This window comes from Lynx canadensis, chromosome D1 (genome assembly GCF_007474595.2).
Source record: "Lynx canadensis isolate LIC74 chromosome D1, mLynCan4.pri.v2, whole genome shotgun sequence".
Classification (NCBI taxonomy): Eukaryota; Metazoa; Chordata; class Mammalia; order Carnivora; family Felidae; genus Lynx; species Lynx canadensis.
The window spans coordinates 6,191,295-6,198,485 of NC_044312.2; the positions used below are offsets into that span (position 1 = coordinate 6,191,295).

Sequence of the window (7,191 nt, forward strand, 5' to 3'; positions counted from 1 at the left end):
AAAGAACGGCTTACTGCAGTGGTCTCTAATGACAAGCTTATGTGCACGATCACCCCAAGAGAGCTTTAACTGAAATTGTGTGCTCAGTTCACAGTCTAAGTCCTCAGTAAATACTCTGAATTTAAAGAATCTGAAGACAGCGTGTTCTTGCATCCCAAGAGCTTTTAACCCTCCAGCGCACTTCTGCTGACCACAAGCAAGTCTTATTTTACCTCATTTCTGTGCCGTGAAATGGAAGATATGCACATTTAGAAAAAGAAAATCGTGCCAGCTCCAATCCTCTACGTCTATAAAATAGATGCTAACTGTGACTACTGTTCTGAGGGATAAATAATTTCATTTTCAGGATAATTAGACAATCTGTGTATTGTCTGTGTACCCTCCAATGTTTTAGACACCATCAAGATAATTCACAATTTGCTGTTTCATTTTTTGCTTTTTTGGTACAAAGCAAGATGATTGTGGTAAATGCTTAAGAAGGACTCATTAAACCCCTTTAAAAAATCAGTCTCAAACAAGCTAATAACTGCAGAATTCAAAGGTCTTTATATAGCTTTTAAATGTTGTTTCCCTCTTAATTACTGGTATTAGGACTTGGTTAATTAGAAGTCTTGGTATAAGAGCTTACTTCAGCTGCTAGAACTCTCCCTCCTATTTCCCTCGTACAAGTAGATGGCAAAAGGCTGCCATGTGTTTTGAAGGTTTCATTCATGATGAAACGAATAATTTATTTATCCCACAGCTGTTTTTTGGCTTAGCTTATATCAGTGACATCATAAACTCTGTTTCCTATTTTTTTTATATCACCACTTGGCATTATAAATATTTTAAGTGTGAATCCATCTCTGCAATGAATTTGCTGCACAAGTACCTTTCTTCCTTTTTCCTTTAGAAGAAGAGTAAGAATGTTCTCCCCTTCAGAATTTAGAAGACAGGTTTTCTGAAGATTCTACATTCCAGTAGAACACTTAAAAAGTTTATCTTGAAAGAGAGTGAGAGTACGCAGGGAGAGGGGCAGAGAGGGAAGGAGAGAGAATCCCAAGCAGGCTCTGAACTGTCAGCGCGGAGCCTGATGCAGGGCTCCAACTCACAAGCCGCAAGATCGTGACCTGAGCCTAAATCAAGAGTCAGACGCTTAACAGACTGAGGCACCCAGGTGCCCCTCCAGTAGAACATTTCAATTTTAATTAGATTTTCTTTGGCCTTAGAATCCATTTAAGTTAGCAAAAACTTAAAAAAAATTTGTTTTTACTTAAGAAGTTAAATCATACATTCTCTTAAAATGGTAAGCATTTGTCATAGTTGTTTTAATTAAAATGTGTATTATGCACATCGCTAGTCATAATTTTTAAAGCCTGTATTAAAATGCCTAACATAGAATTTTGACTTTCATATTGACTCATGTGTGATGTGTATGCAGCCCAACAGTAAACCCAGTATATAAAAATCAAGACTTAAAAAAGGATTGGGGTTACAGTTTTTGCTTCACTGAAGAGTTCTTTGTTGTATCAGAAATTTCTCCTACTACTTTAAACTGTGGATAACGTAGTGTGTTTAAAATAGAGCTAGACCATCAGATTTTTATATCTACAACATCCTTCTGGAAAGCATCTGTAAATGGGGCTGTGGAGTCATCTTTGAGGGGGAGAGGCAGAAATAAGGTCTAGGATGTGGTCTAATAGCTGGGTTGACCAGCTGTACCCAAAGAATGTTCACAGGTGTGGAGGCCAAGATGGTTTCTGTTGGCCTCAGACACCGACATGTCAACGTTTTATCAATGACTCAGGTATACTTGACCATATGCACATTAGGTTAGCTGATGTTGCAAAGCTCAAAGCACTAGTGTGTTTGAATGACAATCTTTTTTTTTTTTTTTTTTAATTTTTGAAAGAGAAAGAGAGAGAGAGCATGAGCAGGGGGAGGGGCAGAGAGAGAGGGAGACAGAATCCGAAGCAGGCTCCGGGCTCTGAGCCGTCAGAGCCTGATGTGGGGCTCGAACTCACACACCACAAGATCATGACCTGAGCTGAAGTCGGACGCTTAACGGACTGAGCCACCTGGGTGCCCCTGAATGACAATCACTATTAAATCTGATATCCCTGAGCCCAGAGCAAGGGCTGAAACTAAGACTGTACTTAAGAAGAAATGATGTTGTCAGAGACTCTTAAACATGGAGAACAAACAGAGGGTTGCTGGAGGGGTTGTGGGGGGGGTGGGGATGGGCTAAATGGGTAAGGGGGCATTAGGGAATCTACTCCTGAAATCATTGTTGCACTACATGCTAACGAACTAGGATGTAAATTTAAAAATAAAGTATTTTTAAAAAAGAAGAAAAACAGATGTTGGCTTCATTTAGGATGTAAAATTAGTTGCCCAAGGACATGGGAGTGGCAGTCCTAGTTAACAACAGTTTGGGTTGTAAAAAGTAGTTTTAGTTCACTTGAGTATTAACCAACAATACAAAAGAAATCAACGCTATCTTTGGTTAGACTCAGAGATGAATAGAGTCTATATCAGAAACACACAATATAACACACTATACTCAAAATGATGCATGGCGAGGGGCGCCTGGGTGGCTCAGTCGGTTAAGTGTCCGACTTCAGCTCAGGTCACGATCTCGCAGTCCTTGGGTTCGAGCCCCGCGTCGGGCTCTGGGCTGATGGCTCAGAGCCTGGAGCCTGCTTCCGATTCTGTGTCTCCCTCTCTCTCTGCCCCTCCCCCATTCATGCTCTGTCTCTCTCTGTCTCAAAAATAAATAAACGGTAAAAAAAAAATGATGCATGGCGAGCCACCTGTCAGGGATGTAATAAGAGGGACTCTCTCTGTTGGGCTGGACGCTGGCACCCATGACCTCAAAAGCACCTCCTAAATCTGATTATGCACTTTACACTGAGCTCCCAGGCACTTCTACGTGAATCTGCCAATGTCTAATTCAGCCTGGTACTATTTATGTAATATGTAACTATTATACATCCTTTTGTTGATTTATAATATCTATTCTTATTCTTTCTACTTAATGATGATTCCCTAGGTAATTAATCAATCATCACTTAAAGTAAGTGCCTCCATTCTGTGACCACCTCGGGTTCAATTTAAAAGGCTACTTACAGGTATTCTTTCATTACCTAAGATCAGAATTGAAATTCTTAGTTCAAAAAGGTATGTATACTGAAGAGCCATACAATGGGCATGTGTCCAGGCTCTAAAATAAAATCGCACAGCACACCTAATCAACTCAGAGATGGAAGGCGAGCATGTGCCCCCCCTGTTCTCTCTGTGTACTCACTACTCCGCACTGTGTTTTGGCTTTCAAAGATATTTGTTTATAGTGTAGGGCGGACACTTTTCATTCCTTTTTTTTTTTTTTTTTAATTTTTTTTTCAACGTTTATTTTTGGGACAGAGAGAGACAGAGCATGAACGGGGGACGGGCAGAGAGAGGGAGACACAGAATCAGAAACAGGCTCCAGGCTCTGAGCCATCAGCCCAGAGCCCGACGCGGGGCTCGAACTCCCGGACCGCGAGATCGTGACCTGGCTGAAGTCGGACGCTTAACCGACTGCGCCACCCAGGCGCCCCAAGAAACGGACTCTTTTTTTTTTTTTTTTCAACGTTTTTTATTTATTTTTGGGACAGAGAGAGACAGAGCATGAACGGGGGAGGGGCAGAGAGAGAGGGAGACACAGAATCGGAAACAGGCTCCAGGCTCCGAGCCATCAGCCCAGAGCCCGACGCGGGGCTCGAACTCACGGACCGCGAGATCGTGACCTGGCTGAAGTCGGACGCTTAACCGACTGCGCCACCCAGGTGCCCCACTTTTCATTCCTTTTGAACACTGCCTTCTGAACCCCCTTCCCGTGTTGGGGGCTGTCCTACATTATGAGGCAGAGCCCGCCCCCCCACCATAGGAGCTAAAATGCTGATACATCATCCTTGCATCCTGGGCCCATGACCCAGACCCTGCCCTGGGGGCGGCTGTTCCAGACAGCAACACCCCTTGGCCAATGCTGGGGGACAGCGGTGTCTGCTCCAGAGTCTCGACACAGTGGCATCAGAAGTATCTTTACTGGACCAGCTCCGTGTCATCATTTCAAGAGTTATTTTTGGCTACCTAACCTCTAAACCTAGTTCTCTACCCCTCCTGGAGATTCGGTGGGTTACCGTCGGAATAAGTTCCTTTTCTGCTTAAACAGACAGAGCTAGTTTCTGTCCCTTGTGATAATAAGCCCTGACTGTCAGAGGGTGCAAGTCCGTGCTTATGCTGGCGTATCAGTCGGTCACTAGGACCTGCTGAACGCGATGCACTCTGAAAAACACTAATGGAAATGTGTGTTCATTTTCCGAGTACTTTGGAATAAGGCACCTTGCTTGGCACTGGAGAGGAGAGGCACACGAAGCTGGTATTTTCAAATCAGTGCTATGGGGACAAGCAGGAGGAGGCAGGGACACCACTGTCAGAGAAGATGGAGGCAGGTATCATTTTGAGGGTTTACTGATTCTAAAGATTGATTTAGCATGGGGCCAAAGGGTTGAGATAAGAAAGGATGCTTGGGGGTGGGCACCTGGGTGGCTCAATCGGTCATGATCTCATGAGTTTGAGCCCTGCATTGGGCTCTGTGCTGACAGCTCAGAGCTTGGAACCTGCTTCGGATTCTGTCTCCCTCCCTCTCTGTCCCTCCACCCACTCACGCGCTCGCTCTCTCTCTCTCTCTCTCTCTCTCTCACAAATAAACACAATTTTAAAAAGAGAGAAAGAAAGGATTCTTGGGAAAATTCCAAGAGGCAATTTTTTTTCACCTTAACATTTATGAAATTAGGAAACACTGCTAGAATGTGTCATATTTTAATTGCCACTTTTTCTCCTAAACCCATCTACCATATTTCACAAATACAAGATGTCATTGGTATACACTGTTTTTAACCACTAACAAACAAGCTCGGTAAATATTTTTAAATGGCAATGCCTAACACCATACAGAGGCTCTACAGTCGAGGGTGTAAAGTCTCTACAAGAACTAAGTCAGTCATGGAAATGGGTTAGATGCCAAATTCCTGTTTATTTTTGTTGTACTCTCCCAAGGCTGTTGAAGAGTCATAGATTTACCGCTAACTTCTGATATGAACAAAGTCAGGTGTTAATCATCACTGCTTGGCTAGAAAAACGCCTAATATGCTTACAGTGATTCTCAGTTTTGTTGATGGTGCCTTTTTTTTCTTTTTTTGGTAAGTTTCTATTTGGAAAATGTCAAATATATACAGAAGTAGACAGAATAGTATAATGGATCCTAATACTCAATAATCATCAACTCATGACCAGTACTGTTTGATTTCTAACCTATTGTCTTTCCACCCCATTTTCTTTTGAAGCATATCCTAGACACATATCATACCATTTGTAAATATTTGTGTATGTATCTATAAAATACAATGACTCTTCAAAAACACATAATCACAATAACATTATACTCTGGAAAAATATAGCTATAATTTGTGGCATCTTTTCTTAATAACAGATTTTGTGTTCATTAATTAGGTTTTAAGCTGTTTTTATCTTTGGAGGTTTTTAAAAAGAAAAACAAATTAAGCCCACTTTAGTGTCCACTGATTTCTTTTTAAGAAATTAATATGATGCTGGTAGGTTATACTGCAGCTCTGAATAGTGTTGATCTCGATTTTTCCATTCTGTAGCTTTTATATGAATGTGTTCTCTAGTTGAGAACTAGAACTGCCGTTCTTGCCATTTCCAAAGCAATCTTCAGAAAAGTCCTATCTACGCCTTTTCTGTTTTTGTCCCTAAAAGGAGGATCCAGAATCACTGTCCAAGTGGCTCGGACATGCTGTTAGATGATGGGCACACCCACACTGAACCCTGCCAGCATTTGTTAACACAAACTCCGTGACTTTCCTGTTGAATGTTTTCAGCGCGTCTTCATCCGTGTCACATCCAGCACTCAAGCTGCAACTTCTGCCCTAGTCGGATACTGTTCTAGAAGGAGGATGGGCTTTTTGAATCCCCCCACCTATTGCAGGCAGCTCTCTGGTTCCTGAAGCCTTAGTTTCTTTTTCTTTTCTTCCTTTTCTTTCTCTCTTTCTCTCTCTCTTTTTCTCTATCTCCCTCCCATCTTTCTTTCTTTCTGTATGGATTCACAGAGATTAAGGGCACTGGACCTCAGGAGGCTAGGAGTACCATCTAGTGTATGTCATCTTTAAATTTAAGTTTCTGTTTTTAGCAAAGTAATACCTGTCCCTTAAAACATCACATAAATATCTGTCAAGTAATCTGTCAGTTCATTTTTCATGGAGACAGCCTTTGTTAAGCCCCCATTCACCATCATCCTGAGAATTCTTTTCCCCTTTCTCAAATATAGGATCTGATTGCTGGGTCCAATGTCTTTCTCATTCTCTACCTTCATTTCGGTAGAATGTTTCCTTTAGAAACTCCTTAAAAGGCATGCTTGGGAGGTACATGGAAGGCCTGTGTGTCTGAAATTGACTCCATTCTTTTCTCATCCCTAATATTTTGGCTGGGTATAGAAATCTGAACTGGAAAGAGTTTTTTTCTCAGAATTTTTATTCTTGCTTCCATGTTCCCACTGACAAACTGGACACTGATTCTTAGCTCTTTGTGTGTGAACTGTTTGTTTTTATTCCCCCACTGGATACATTTATGTTGTAAAAGTGCACATTGATATGCTTTGGTGAGCATCTTTTGTTGTTTAAGGAGCTGGGTATCCTCTGGGTCCTTTTGATTGAAGATTCAGTTCCTCAGTTCTTGGAATTTCTTGTATTATTTCTTCAATAATTTTTTCACATACTTTTTCACTTTTATTTCTCTCTGGAATATCTGTTGTTTGAATACTGAATCTTTTTATCCCATTTTTCATCTTTTTTGTCAATTTCTTCTCAGCAGATTTCCTCAAATCTGGGAGATTTCCTCAACTTCCATCTCCGTTGTTTAAAAAAAAATGCTAAGAACATTTTCTTACTCTCTTAATGTGATTTTTTATCGTTTCTTGTGTCTCTTTCATGAGTGTAATATCTTTCTAATATCTATGAAAATTAATTATGATGTATTGATTATTTTCTTCTCTTTGCATTGTTTGTTTCTTCCAAATTATGCCTTTTTTCACTTTTCTTTGAGTCTCTATAATTCAATCAAGTTAGAAACGTTTCCTAATTCTTTGATAATCCC

At 41.0% G+C, this 7,191-nt stretch overlaps 1 pseudogene; it reads right to left on the reverse strand.

Annotated features, from left to right (window-relative positions):
- Window positions 1-5,562: 5,562 nt before the first annotated feature.
- LOC115525353 lies at window positions 5,563-6,412 on the reverse strand (annotated as a pseudogene).
- Window positions 6,413-7,191: the final 779 nt, after the last annotated feature.